Below are 5,308 nucleotides of genomic sequence, written 5' to 3'. Positions count from 1 at the left end.
GGGAGAGGGAGAGGGAGAGGGAGAGGGAGAGGGAGGGAGAGCTCATGCTTGGAATTCATGTGATGGAGACAGCTTCCTCCAGCAGAGCCTCCCCGGAGGACCCTCACCACCAGGAACAGAAGTCCTCTGTCCTAGTTGCTGGAGCTGCTTCCCTTACCAGCCTTTCCAGGCTCTGGTGAACAGGGCAGCTCCAGAAACTCCAGGCTCAGAGGACACGGTAAGAGGAGGACAAGGAGACTTTCAAGAGTTTGAACGCAGAACGGAGAAGGGAGCCGAGGCACGAAGTAGCAGGCCAGCCTGCTCCGAGCCCAGCCTAACCCTGTCCCTCACCTCCCTGTGTCCACAGGCCCTTCTCCTCCTGGGGCTGAACCCCGTCTCCGCCTCCATCCAGAATCAGCAGTGCGAGAACCTTTCCCTGGCCGGCAACATCTCTGGTGAGTCCCCCACCCGCTTCTGAAAGATACCAGGTCGCCAAAGGGTCCCCTCCCCCCGTCTCTCAGGGTCTGCAAGTAGAACCATGCCCTGTGGCGAAGATAGCAGAGAAAACTCCTCTCCAGGGCTCCAAGACATTTCTGGTTTTGCCACAGAATCCTGCGCTGAGAAGGAGTCTGAGGTCAGGAGTGAGTTTAGTGGGAGGAGAACTATGACCAGCCAGCAGCCTCTGCCGTGGGCGCGGGGGCACACGTGTCAGATGTGCTCACAAGTCCTTGTCCCTGCTTAAGGTGGGCCACCGGGGAGGGGATGCTGGCCCCTGACGCCGAGCTGTGGACGGGGACATCAGGCAAGGGGGAAAGGCTGCCTTTTGCTGCTGCTAAGAGTGTGCGGAGCTGAACGCTATGTGGTGCTGACCAGGCGCCAGGCAAGGACTTGGGCTGTGGGAACCGAATGTGCACAGTGACTTTCCGAGGTGGGAACCGTGAATCATCACCCGACATAAAGGAAACTGAGGCACAGAAAGGACCTCGAAAGTTGAGCACAGGCTGCCCACCCTCTGAAACACCATGTTCAGCAGCTCTCCAACAGAGATGCTGTGTGAGGATGACCGTTACTCAGACCTGCAACTTTCCCTTGGGCCAAGTGCTGTGTGATTATTTTATCTGCATAAGATTAAAAGTAACATTCGCCCAGATGGGAAACTGAGGCATGGGAGAGTTACTAACACTCCCAGGACCACATGGATGGTAAGGAGCAGGGGCAGGGACCCAGACTAGGTCTCTGGACTCCCCAGGCCGTGCTTTTCCTAACTTTGGGCCTGGGCATAGCTGCTGCCTGGCAAAATGCAGAGGGTCCCCATGCCCCTGGGGGCCTTGGGAGGGTTGGTGTCCTGAGGAGATTTGTTCTCTTCAGTGGTCTCCTTTGCTTATTAACTGAGCACCTACTGTGTACCAGGCCTGGCACAAGGCATCAGGGGAACAAAGGGGTTCACAGCGTGACCCAAGTCCCCAGATGAATGTACTGGAAGGCAGAGCATGAGGCACATGCTAGCAAAGAAACGGACTCAAATGTGTTAGCAGAGAGACACAAGCCATTAATTTTGAAAGCTGAGCCTGCAGGGAAGGGAGGCTTCTGCAACTGGAGCTGCTGCTACCTGGCCTGGGGTTCCTTTACCAGGAGGCCTAGGAGAGGAGTGAGTGCCAGGCTTGGACAAGGCAGGCTGACTTCCCGTGCTGGCTCACGGGGGGTGCTCAGTGGTGTCTGGCTAGGAGGGCACAGGGAACTGGTAGCTGCAGGGGTGAGCATGCCCTTTAAGCCCTTTGAGCTGTAAAGGAGGGAGGCACTGCTTGCCTCAAGGGTCTGTCATGCATGAAATGCACTGAATTTCATGGCTCTTTCACAAACTGCAGAGTGCCAGCTAGAGCTGGGTATGATCATGGTGGGCAACATGGGCAAGCTTTTCAAATGCTTTCTTTTTAGCTGGAAAGAAAGGAGGGTACCAGCCACGAACTGCTCATAACAGTGGAGGGGGAAGGGAGGCAGAATAGGAGTACTGCAAGTCTAAGAAGCCTTTCTGAAGGAGGAGGTTCCAGGATGATCCTTAAAGGAGATTGAGGCCTGGCAGAGAAGATCCAGTACTCTGACCCAAAGCAAGGTTGGCCCCAGCCCTTTGAAGGGCTGAGGCAGGACGATCCCCAGTTTGAGCCTACACTGGGCAACTTAGCAACCTAGTGGGACCCTGACTCAAAATGTAAAACAGGGGTGCACTGGGAAGTACAAGGTCATGAGTTCAATTCCCGGTACCAGAAAAAAACCAAAAAAAAAAAGGAGGGGTGCACTGGGGATATAGCTCAGTGCCAAGGGGTTCAGTCCCCAGTAGGACAAAAATAAACAGACAAAAGGAAGGATCAACCAAGGATCCGTGGGTGTGTTTGGTGGAAGGACAGAGGGGGGGCAGTAAGCCAGGGGAGGTGTGGGGTGCCAGCAGCATCAGCTGCAAAGCTGGCTAAGCTGGGCTGTGGAGAGAGGGAAGTCCATTCTCAGCCAGACTGGGGTTCGGGAAGGGAGAGATGAGGTGGGAGGAGGCCAGAGGGAAGCACCCCCCGCCCAGATGACCATGCCCGGGCAGATCAGGCTCCATGAACTTGCTCGTTGTGTTCAAGAGAAGTGACATCCCCGTGTTCACACAGGTATCACTGCCCTTGGGGGCAGCAGGCCCTGGTGAACGGCGTTCGTTCCCCGGTGACTTGTCCTGGGCGCTCCCACCCAGAGCCCAGCCCACCTGGCTTCATGGCATGCAATCCGTCACCCGCCACAACAGCCTCTAATACTGGGCCATTTGTCTTCTGAGACCTACTCAGACCTATGGGCAATGGCAGGGACAGATGGTGAGGGTGGGGCTGCTGGGCTGGGACAGATGGATGGGCGTCTGGCCAGGGCAGCTGGCACCGAGCCGGGACCTTTGGGGTGCTCCTCATGTGCCTCATGCCAGGAGGAGAGAGAGGCTGGGTCCCGAGGGTCGAGGCCCCCTCATGTGGCAGATCACAGACGTTTTGATTCATAAAATCATGGCACAAGTACGACAATGCCAGCAACTAATAACATTATTGACTAATAACATCATTCACAGACAAGAGCACTCAGAGTGAACAAAGACCTAGAGCCACTGGTTCCCATACCTGCTCTGAAGGTAGTGAACGATTATCCTACTTAATATCTACTTACTGCCCACTCTATTAGACACCATGCTAAGTGCTGGATCCCATTCTGTCATCACAGCAAGATAGTCAGGAAGAATGTTTATCCTCATTCTACACAATAGGAACCTGAGGCTCCGGAAGGTTCCGTGACTCAAAGCGCACACAGTTACTTGGGGCACCGGCCCCGGGATTTGAGCCTGACTTTGGACTCACCATCAGGATCACTTTACGTGATTACCACGATATCGCTGGAGCTGCCGGGTCATCTGGGAGCACTGTGCCCCCCTGTAGTTTCCCATGCCCACAGTGGGTTTATACATGGCCCCACATTTCCCTCGGCATCAGCTATGTGCTTGGCATTGCACTCGGAGCTGGGAATGCAAAAATGAAGAATGCACTAACCACAGGACAAGGGGTCTATGGACTCCACTTGTCCGGATGAACCTCACCCCCTCCAAAGCACCTTTCTTCTCTGCCCAGCCACAAGGTGCCAGGCAAAGGCCAGAGCTTTTTGCCTGCCCTCTGCCACCCTGTCCATGCCGGGTCTCTAGTGAAGTGTTAGTGCTTTAGAGAAATACCAAATTAAAATAGCATTCCATTTGATCGGACCTTCATCTCCTTGCATTGCTGTTTTTCGCCATAGCATTTCTCACTAGTTATCCTATCTGTCCACCTGTGTGTTTTCCTACTGCCTCCTCTAGAATGGGAGCCAAGAGGGCAGGGCATTTATTTTGTGCGTCACTGCATCTCCAGTCCCTGACGTTTCTTAGGTGGTAAGTACCTGCAGAGTAAAGGGTAGCTGAAAGGCGGAAACGCCTCCCCTTCCATACCCTAACTGACCAGGAGGGGCGCTGCGGGGCCAGGCGCTGTGGCGGGGGTTGGCTCCGAACACTGCCCGCCCTGGTGCTGCCGGCTGCTTGCTCTGCCCCAGGGCTGTGATATCCACACGGGAGAATACCACCTTCAGGGGCGCCGAAGGGGCTGGGAGCTTGCAGCGCTGGGGCCTGGAGGGGGTGTTGGCCCAAGGAGGCGACCTACGTGGTCCTGACCTGCAGGTCCTTAGGACCAGGCTGTGACAGCGACTTCCTCGCGGCCGCCTCCCTTTCTCCTCCGGAAGATCCGCACCCCGCTGTGGTCTGAGGCCGTCTTTCCCGGTGCCGCCTTCACGTGGCCTCGCCCCGTCTTCTCTCCCCACTCTCCTTGCGCTCCTGGCTCCCCCTCCGCCTCCCTCTGCCCCCCAAACAGCCGTGTGAGTTGAATGAACGTATGGATTTCTCAATGCAGAAGGACTCTGGCGGGGCCTGGTGTGCCCCGGCGTTCCGATCGGGCTGCTCCCGCGTCCTACCATCGGTCGAGCTGAGCCGAAGTGCACGTGGGCAGCGCCTGTCACTGCCCCCACTTCCGGGTCCCCCTTCCTGTCGTCTGACTCCCCTCTTCTCGCTGCCTCTCCCTCCTGGCCCGCTTGCTGCCTAAAGCCGCAAGGCTGATCGCCGGCCGCCTCCCTCGGCCCGCCTTTGGGGATGCTGCGGCTGCCAGCTGCCGCTCCTGATTGGCCCTCTAGCCTCTGGCCACGCCCCATCGGGCTCCAGCCGGACGCAGACCCCGCCCACCCAGCCCCGCCGCCAGGGGGAGCGCTGGTCTTGCTGCGCAGGCACGTGAGTCTCTGCCGCCTTTCACTGGGCAGTTCTTCGCCACGTTTGCAGTCTCTCCTCCCTCTTGTTCGGTCTTTCACAGACTTGCATTCCCTCCAGGATTGTGCTGGGCTCTAAATATAAAGGTCACACTGGCTCTGCCTCCTCTGCGCAGCCTCTGTGAGCTCCAGGGGAGAGGCGCTCCAGGGGCGCGGATGAGCGAGCCGGAAGCTGTCCCGGGCAGCTGCCCCGGGTGGAGCCGGCCGTGTGGCGGTGGGAAGAGCGTGGGTGGGCGTGGAAAGACCAGGGTTCAAATACACTTCTGCCTGTGGATCCCAAGTATCCAAAGTCTAATAAAGCCGTCTGTCTGCCCAGGCCTGTTCTTACCTGTCAAATAGGGAGAATTAGCACCCACATTGGCAAGTGGTGTGAGATCTACGGCAGTCACGGCTGAATCCATCACAAACTAGGAGCTCCGATCGCCCTGTCCCACTCGCTGCCTCATGGACCCCCACTGCCCAGGACAGCTGTGGGTGGGGTCAG

General features: G+C 57.3%; 1 long non-coding RNA gene across 1 annotated transcript in view; it reads right to left on the bottom strand.

Annotated features, from left to right (window-relative positions):
* LOC102015952 overlaps positions 1-3,217 on the bottom strand; it is a 4,804-nt gene extending 1,587 nt beyond the window's left edge. The window contains exon 1 of the long non-coding RNA XR_263714.1: positions 3,160-3,217. This is a non-coding gene — a long non-coding RNA (uncharacterized LOC102015952). The remainder of the gene's footprint in view (positions 1-3,159) is intronic.
* Between the last annotated feature and the right edge of the window lie 2,091 nt (positions 3,218-5,308).

The sequence above is a fragment of the Chinchilla lanigera genome, unplaced genomic scaffold (genome assembly GCF_000276665.1).
Source record: "Chinchilla lanigera isolate Chin_1 unplaced genomic scaffold, ChiLan1.0 scaffold00077, whole genome shotgun sequence".
NCBI lineage: Eukaryota > Metazoa > Chordata > Mammalia > Rodentia > Chinchillidae > Chinchilla > Chinchilla lanigera.
This window is presented reverse-complemented; position numbering and strand designations above follow the sequence as displayed.